General features: G+C 43.6%; 1 pseudogene; it reads left to right on the forward strand.

Moving 5' to 3' along the window:
• The first annotated feature begins 801 nt into the window (after window positions 1–801).
• Window positions 802–3395, forward strand: LOC109938386 (annotated as a pseudogene).
• Window positions 3396–7410: the final 4015 nt, after the last annotated feature.

A 7410-nucleotide genomic window follows, 5' to 3' on the forward strand; every position in this document is an offset into this window, starting at 1 on the left:
ACCGCATCCCAAAACCAGTCCAGCTCGTCCCTGCCTCCCTAACCTGTTCTTCCTCCCACCTATCCCCTCCTCCCACCTCAAGCCGCACCTCCATCTCCTACCGACCAACCTCATCCCGCCCCCTTGACCTGTCCGTCCTCCCTGGACTGACCTATCCCCTTCCTAACTCCCTACCTACACTCACCTTTACTGGCTCCATCCCCGCCTCTTCGACCTGTTTGTTTCCTCTCCACCTATCCTCTCCTCTATCCCTCTTCTATCTGCCTCCCACTCTCTCCCTATTTATTTCAAAACCCCCTTCCCCTCCCCCTTTTCTGATGAAGGGTCTAGGCCCGAAACGTCAGCCTCTCTGCTCCTATGATGCTGCTTGGCCTGCTGTGTTCATCCAGCCCTGCACCTTGTTGTCTCAGATTCTCCAGCATCTGCAGTTCCTACTATCTCTTAGTTCAGAATATGATGTGATGTGGAACCAAGGCAAAGATATTAAATGAAGAGACAGACTCGCGCTGTTATAGTTGAATGGGGGAACAGACTTGAGAGGCTGAATGGTCTCACTATCACAGAATAATAATCTGAACCTGACTGTTGTCCAAATCTCTGATTGACTCTGGGTCTCAGCACATTGCCCCACACCCCCTCTCCTTTGTTCATTGGTGCCTGGGTTCTTGCAGATTCCTGATTGGCTGTCAGAGATTGTCAATCATTGTTAATGATGTCATCCCTGGCTGAGAATGGGATGTTCTCAGGGGTATAAATACAAGAGCTCGTGTTAGAGCAACTTAGTTCTAGACTAGCTTAGGTGATAGTGAGCAGGAATGTTGAAGATGGCCTCCCAGGTGTGCCTGGACTACCACAAGGACTGTGAGGATGCTGTTAACAAGCAGATCAACCTGGAGCTCTATTCCTCCTATGTTTATGTCTCCATGGTGAGCCTAGTGTTCTCTGGGTTTATTTCAGATTTAAAGCTGCACTCCTGTTGTATTGAGGGTGTAGGATTTCTCAGCCTTATTTGATTCATGCTTAATGTTCTGGTGTAGCCCCTCCCTCACCTGGAGCAGTGAATAATTTTTTTTGACAGTTTGATCCCACAAAAAAAATTCTCCATGCTTTCTTGTGTTCTTGATGTGTGATCTGAAAATAATTTGCTTCCTTAATGTGTTAGGATTCACTGCCTTGAATAGATAATCTTAATCAACCTGATGAGACATTGACCTACTTTGAGAGCATGTGGGGTACAAACTGGGTGTCTCCTCCCAGAGCTAGGAGCATTACCATTACCCTGAGTCTGAGTAGCTGCAAAAGCTGTACTAACTTCCTTGTCTCAAACTGAATTCAGGGCTGGGAATAGGCCTTCTGTTGGAAAGTGTCTTCACTGAAGTTGAGTCTCTTGTCATGTATGGGTAAGAGCTAATGAGAGGCTTCTCTGACTAATTTTTAATTTTAGTGTTAAATGTTAATGATCTAACTTGTAAGGAGACAATCACTTTGCTTCACTCCTATTTCCCAAGGAAGAACTTTAACCTATAGGTTTGGTATGGTTGACTAGCTTGAAGTAAATCACATGAGATTTGGGGGCATGCTTTTTGGAAGAAGGGTCCTGATGTGTCAGCTTTCCTGCCCTTCTGATGCTGCCTGGTCTCTCGGTTCCTCCAGCTCTACACTGTTATCTCAGACTCCAGCATTAGTAATTCTTACTATCTGGCTATGTAGCTGTCTAGTGTGCTTGCCTTCATCACTTGACCTTTTTTGACTATAGTAGTTGGGGATGTCCTGTTGAGTTTGTACAGGAGGCTCCTTCTGGAATATTGTCCTGTTCTGGTTGCACAACTATAGGAATGATTAATTTGGACAAGGGTCAGAAGTGACTTGGCAGGATGTTGCCAGGACTGGAGGGTTTGAGATTAAGGAGAGGCTGGATGGGCTGAGACCTTCACCCCATAATCTCCAGTGACCTTGTAGATGTTTGTAAAATCATGGGTGGCATGGACAGGATGAATGGCCCAAGTGTGTCCCTAGTGTTGAGTTCAAAACTAGGGGGCATATGTTTAAGGTGATGACAAAGATGTATCAGGGGCCTGAGGGAGGTTAGTATGGGAATGAACTGCCAGAGGAAGCAATAGATGCAGGTACAGTTAAACATGTTGAAGACATTTGAACAGTGTATGTATAGGAAAGCTTAGAGGGACATGGGGCCAAACAGTGAAGTAGGGCTAATTTAGTTTAGGGTGAAACATGGCCAGCATGGACTAGTTGGGTTGAAGGGTCTGTTTCCATGCTGTGCTGCAATGACTCTATCTAGGTGAGGTTTTTGCTGTGCCATTATAATGGTGGCTTTTCTCCTTCAGGTATAGAAGTAATTTGTCAGTATCAATGATTTTTCTTTCACTTCTCTCCCACAGTTCTCTTACTTTGACCAGGATGATGTTGCCCTGCGTCACTTTGCTGAGTTCCTCAAGGAGCAGTCCCATGAGGAACAGGAACGTGCTGAGAAACTGATGGCATTCCAGAATAAACGTGGAGGCTGAGTCCTCCTGCAGGACATCAAGGTTTGGGTTTAGTGTCTATCTTGCAAGATTAGCAGTAATGGTGCTAGATATGGATTTGAAGCCATTAATTCTATTGGTCTGGTAATAATGCTATATGCCACATGAATTCACTTTTTAATGGATAAACTGACTTGAGCATCTGCCTCTATCCTCCCTGCCCCCTTCAGAAGCCAGAGCAGGATGAGTGGGGCAATGGTCTGGAGGCAATGCAGAGAGCTCTGCAGATGGAGAAGGATGTGAACCAGAGTCTGCTGGATCTGCACAAACTTGCCTCTGGCCGCATGGACCCTCATGTGAGTTTCTAAGATCTTCAAGAAGCTTTCTTGCTTTCCTTTCATGTTTGAAAGCAAGGCAGACATCCTTTTTGCAGCAATACATTACCAGGAATTACAAGAAGGATAATTTTTTTCAAAAACTTGGAAGCAAATGATCTTTCTGTGCACTCTAGCAGAAATAAGACTTTTCTCAACAGCCTCCTGCAGTCACTAAAACTAACTGCATCACCTGTGTACTTCTCCCTCGTGGTGGTGTGATATCTGAAATGGAGGATCACTTTTTCTTTCAAATGGCTTTTTGATGATCCTGTAGACTAATTTTGACTTTGTTCCTCCAGCTGTGTGACTTCCTGGAAAAGCACTACTTGGATGAGCAAGTGAAGTGATCTCCCAGCTTCTTGATCATCATCACCAACCTGAAGAGACTAGGAGCCCCTGACACTGGCATGGGAGAGTACCTGTTTGACAAGCTCACCCTGAGCTGAAAGGTGTCAAACTATTTGTGCATGGTGACACCATTCTAGTGAATAACTTCAGTTCTGCTCTGAACAGAATTAAAATAGTGTTCACCATGGAACTGACTACTTTGTCTAATTTCATATCATCTCTTGGAGGTTCTAGCTGTATAACACTTGATTCTATTTAGGCCTTGAGCTTTCATCCTGTATCTTGATGTAATAATTGCCCATTTAAGTTGCTGATTTTTGAATCCACTGTCTGTAGGGATTTTTGAAGTAATTCTAGTTGTGGTATTTCCACAACTGCTTCAGCTCTTTGACTTGGAACCAATGCTCATTCAGCTGATGATGGGTTTTTGCCTTGTGCTGGCTGCAATGATTAAGAACAACCTCTAGTCCACAGTCTAAATGTTAATCAGCTAACTGGTGCACTGTCCCTAGTAATGTTTGACTTTCAAGGATTCGAAGGAACTATGGATGCTGGAAATAGAGAACAAAAACAAATTCCTGGGAAAGGCCCAGCAGGTCTGGTAGCACTTGGGGTAATCCATTCTGGATGGTCACTGGAGCTGAAGTATGAACTGTTCTGTCTCCACAGATGCTGCTTGACCTGGGTTTCTCCAGCAAATTGTTTTAGTTAATGGTTAACTTCTACTGCCTCCAGTAGATCAGTTAAAACTGTCCCTATAGGAATATGAAGGTCATTATCATACTTGCAAGGCACACTATATTGACTGCTTCTAGTTAAGCAATACTTGATGGTGAGACAGTTCTTGTCAAGGTAAGGAATTTTGTTTCTCCAGCAGCAAACTTTCTTGCTTGAGAATAAAGACTGGTTTTGGCCTTTATTTAAAGGCAAAAAAAAAATCAGACTGCCCTACTAGCTTCAAAAAGCTGCACTTACAACTTTCAACAGCTTGAATTGAATGAAATGAAATTTGTGGTGCAAATATGTGAAAGATACATTTCCCAAGTAAAACTTCCCCATAATCAAGGGAAAAGTACAAATTAAATACTGGAGTGTTAAGCTGAGCATTATCTCAATTAAATTTAAAGCCAACTGTGCTGTAAATTGGCAATGATGGGTCAAATGTTCTGATTAAATTTCCCAGTGTGCAAAATGATGAGCTCAGTTGGTTTAGATTTGACCAAGCTGTCTGGGGTAACACATCCACCCAATCCTGCTCTTGGACCTGGTGCTGTAAGTCACATGGCAGTAGGCATTTGTTTTATTAACTTGTTTTATTAATCACTATGCCAGAAAGGGCCTTTCCAATTGTACAGGTTGAACTCCATGCAGAATGAGGTGGTTTTTTTTTTGGGGTGCTGTTTTGGAGAACAGACAATTTTGGCTTCAGTTTGAAGATAGATGCTACCAGCATTGGTTGCCTTGGCAGGAGATCAGTAGGGGAATAGAAATAATGACCTTATCCACACATGGTGGTGGGGGGAGAAAGATGTCTGCTATCAGACAAAATCAGTTCTCAAGAATCTTGACGGTCTCCAGCTCAGAGCAGCCTCATTGTTGGGTACAATATCCACAAACATTCACTCCTTCCACCAATGACACTCTGGGAATGCAATATGTATCAAATAATAAATGCTGTAGAAATTCACCAAAGCTCCTTAGTCAACACCTTCCAAATCCCCAACTACTTTCCATAGGACAAGGGCAGAAGATATGTGGGAACACCACCCCCTCTAACTTCTACACCAACCCTCTAACTTCTACACCAAGCTACTTGCCATCCTGAGTTGGAAATATAGCCCTGTTCCTCTAGTGTCTGTGGATCAGAATCCTGGAATTCCCTCACTAGGAGCACTGTGGATCTGCCTACACCAAATGGGCAACAGCCATTCAAGAAGGCAAGCCACCACATTCTCCAATCTAATGTTAGGCCTGATCTGAGGGGTTTAAATACCTCTGGATGGAGGTTACCTTGTTTTTGAACCAGAACTTGGCAATTTCACATCTGGAGTGCTCAGTTCTTGCAGATTGGAACCAAAGATGGTTACGCACAGAATTTCTGGAATGAACCTGGACAGAGAGATGGTTAACTGATGACAACAGTTTGTCCCAATCCCTCTGCCCTCTGTGTAGAAAGTTAAGGGATGGCTTTAATAGAAATTTTATGAGGATTAATGGATTTGACAGGGTAAATAAAGAGGACCTTTTTCTTCTCAATGGTTATCTAGGCCTGAGAGTGTGGAATAGGATTATAATCTTTACACTAGAATTAAATCATCCAGGATAATGTCAAAAACAGCTTCTTCATGGAAAGAATAAAATGCACTTGCGCAGTTAGATTTTTTATTCAGTAAGGTATGGTAGTGGTAATCACTTTCTGATTGCAACTAAAAAAATGTCAGCAATGCATTTTTGGAAAAGAAACATGGAAAGACAAAACAGGCTCGATGTTACAAATCTGAGATGAGTACAGGAGCAGAGGGACTTTAGGTTTTAAGTATGTGATTATTTGAAAGTGGTCGGGCCAGATGAAGCTGCTATTAAGAAGGCTTATCTGAACCTTGCCTTTTCAAACAGAGGCACAGAGTATAAAAGTAAGGAATTGAGGCTACACCTCTACAAATCATTGGTTAGACTACATTTGCAGTATTGTGTTCTGTTCTGGGCACGTTATTTAGGGAAAGACATTAAAGCTCTGGACAGAATTCAAAGGAGATTTGTTAGAATGATAACAGGAACGAGGAATTTTAGATACACGGCAAGATTAAAGAAATTGGGCTTATTAACCTAGGAGCAGAGATGATTAATAGGTGACCTTATTGAAGTGATCAAAATTATGAAAAATTTTGTCAGGGTAAAGGAGGACATTCTGTTTTCAGCAGATGATATGTCAGTGACGAGGGGTCACAATATTTGTTAGTAAGGGAGCTCAGAGTGAGATGAAGAGACTCCTCTTTACTCAGAAAGTTGTTAGGATTTGGAACGTGCTGCCTGGGAGAGTGATGGAGGTGGATTCCATAGGTGGTTTCAAAAAAAGAGCTGGATATATACTTGGAAGTGACAAATATAGAGGGCTACAAACATAGGGCTGGAGAGTGGGACTATGTGGGTAGTTCGTTCAGAAACTAATACAGACACGATTGGCCGAATGGCTTCCTATCATTAAAAATCCTCTGAATGTCCACCCAGGAAATTCTGAGAGTTCGGGGAGGGGGTTTGAATTCCTCTCAGAGGGCACCTGTACAAGGCATCTCTAATGTGGGAAAGCTGTTACACATCGGCAGAGACATGGTCCTTTACTGAAGGTAGACCCAGTTCAAGTGGCAAAGAAATGTTGACTGGGGATCTCCCCACTGCTGGCCTTCACCCACCGTCACAGCCAAGGATAGCACATGCCTATCTTCCACCTGGATGGCCGTTGGGGACTTGTTTTGCATTGCACTTTATCAGGATCCTCCCCTCGATCGTACCGTCCTGGGTGGCCCTGCCAGGAGGTGAAATCCTCTTCAGGGATCACTCTCAGAACCAAACAGAATACTCGAGGCTCTCCATCACTGCAAGGTGACAATCCACAGGCAGGAGCTGGAGGCAGGGAAATGCTGTTCACGTACAGATCCACCACAGAATTGGAGAATTGTTATGGCACAGCAGGAGGCCATTCGGTCCATTGTGCCTGCACCAGTTCTGGTTGTTTTCTAAATCAGCCTGTCAGAGATGTTATAAGATCTCTGGATCTGGTAGGAACTGTACCAAGGCCTCCTGGTCCAGAGGTTGGGACATTAACCCTGCACCACAAGACCCTGGCTACACTGGTTGTACAAACATAGAACCATAGAAAAAAATTGTTGGAGTAGGCCATTCAGCCCGTCCAGCCTGCTCTGCTATTCCATGTGATTGTGGCTGATCCCCTAACTCAGACCCATCTTCCCACTCTCTTTCCATACCCTTTGATCTGGGACAACAGGCTAAGAAACTGACACCCCACTACCTCATTGAGTCCCTTGAGTAGTTGGTCACAACCACCTTAATTTAAAAAGAAAATGTTAAAGCTTTACCCAAACCCAAACCTACTTCATTTAAAAGGAACCAAACGAACCATGACCTGATTGAGTGGTCCAGCAGGTTTGAGATGCTGAATGGCCTCCTGCTGTTCCAATCACAGA

The sequence above is a fragment of the Rhincodon typus genome, unplaced genomic scaffold, assembly GCF_021869965.1.
Source record: "Rhincodon typus isolate 14 unplaced genomic scaffold, sRhiTyp1.1 hic_rhity00010836, whole genome shotgun sequence".
Lineage (NCBI taxonomy): Eukaryota > Metazoa > Chordata > Chondrichthyes > Orectolobiformes > Rhincodontidae > Rhincodon > Rhincodon typus.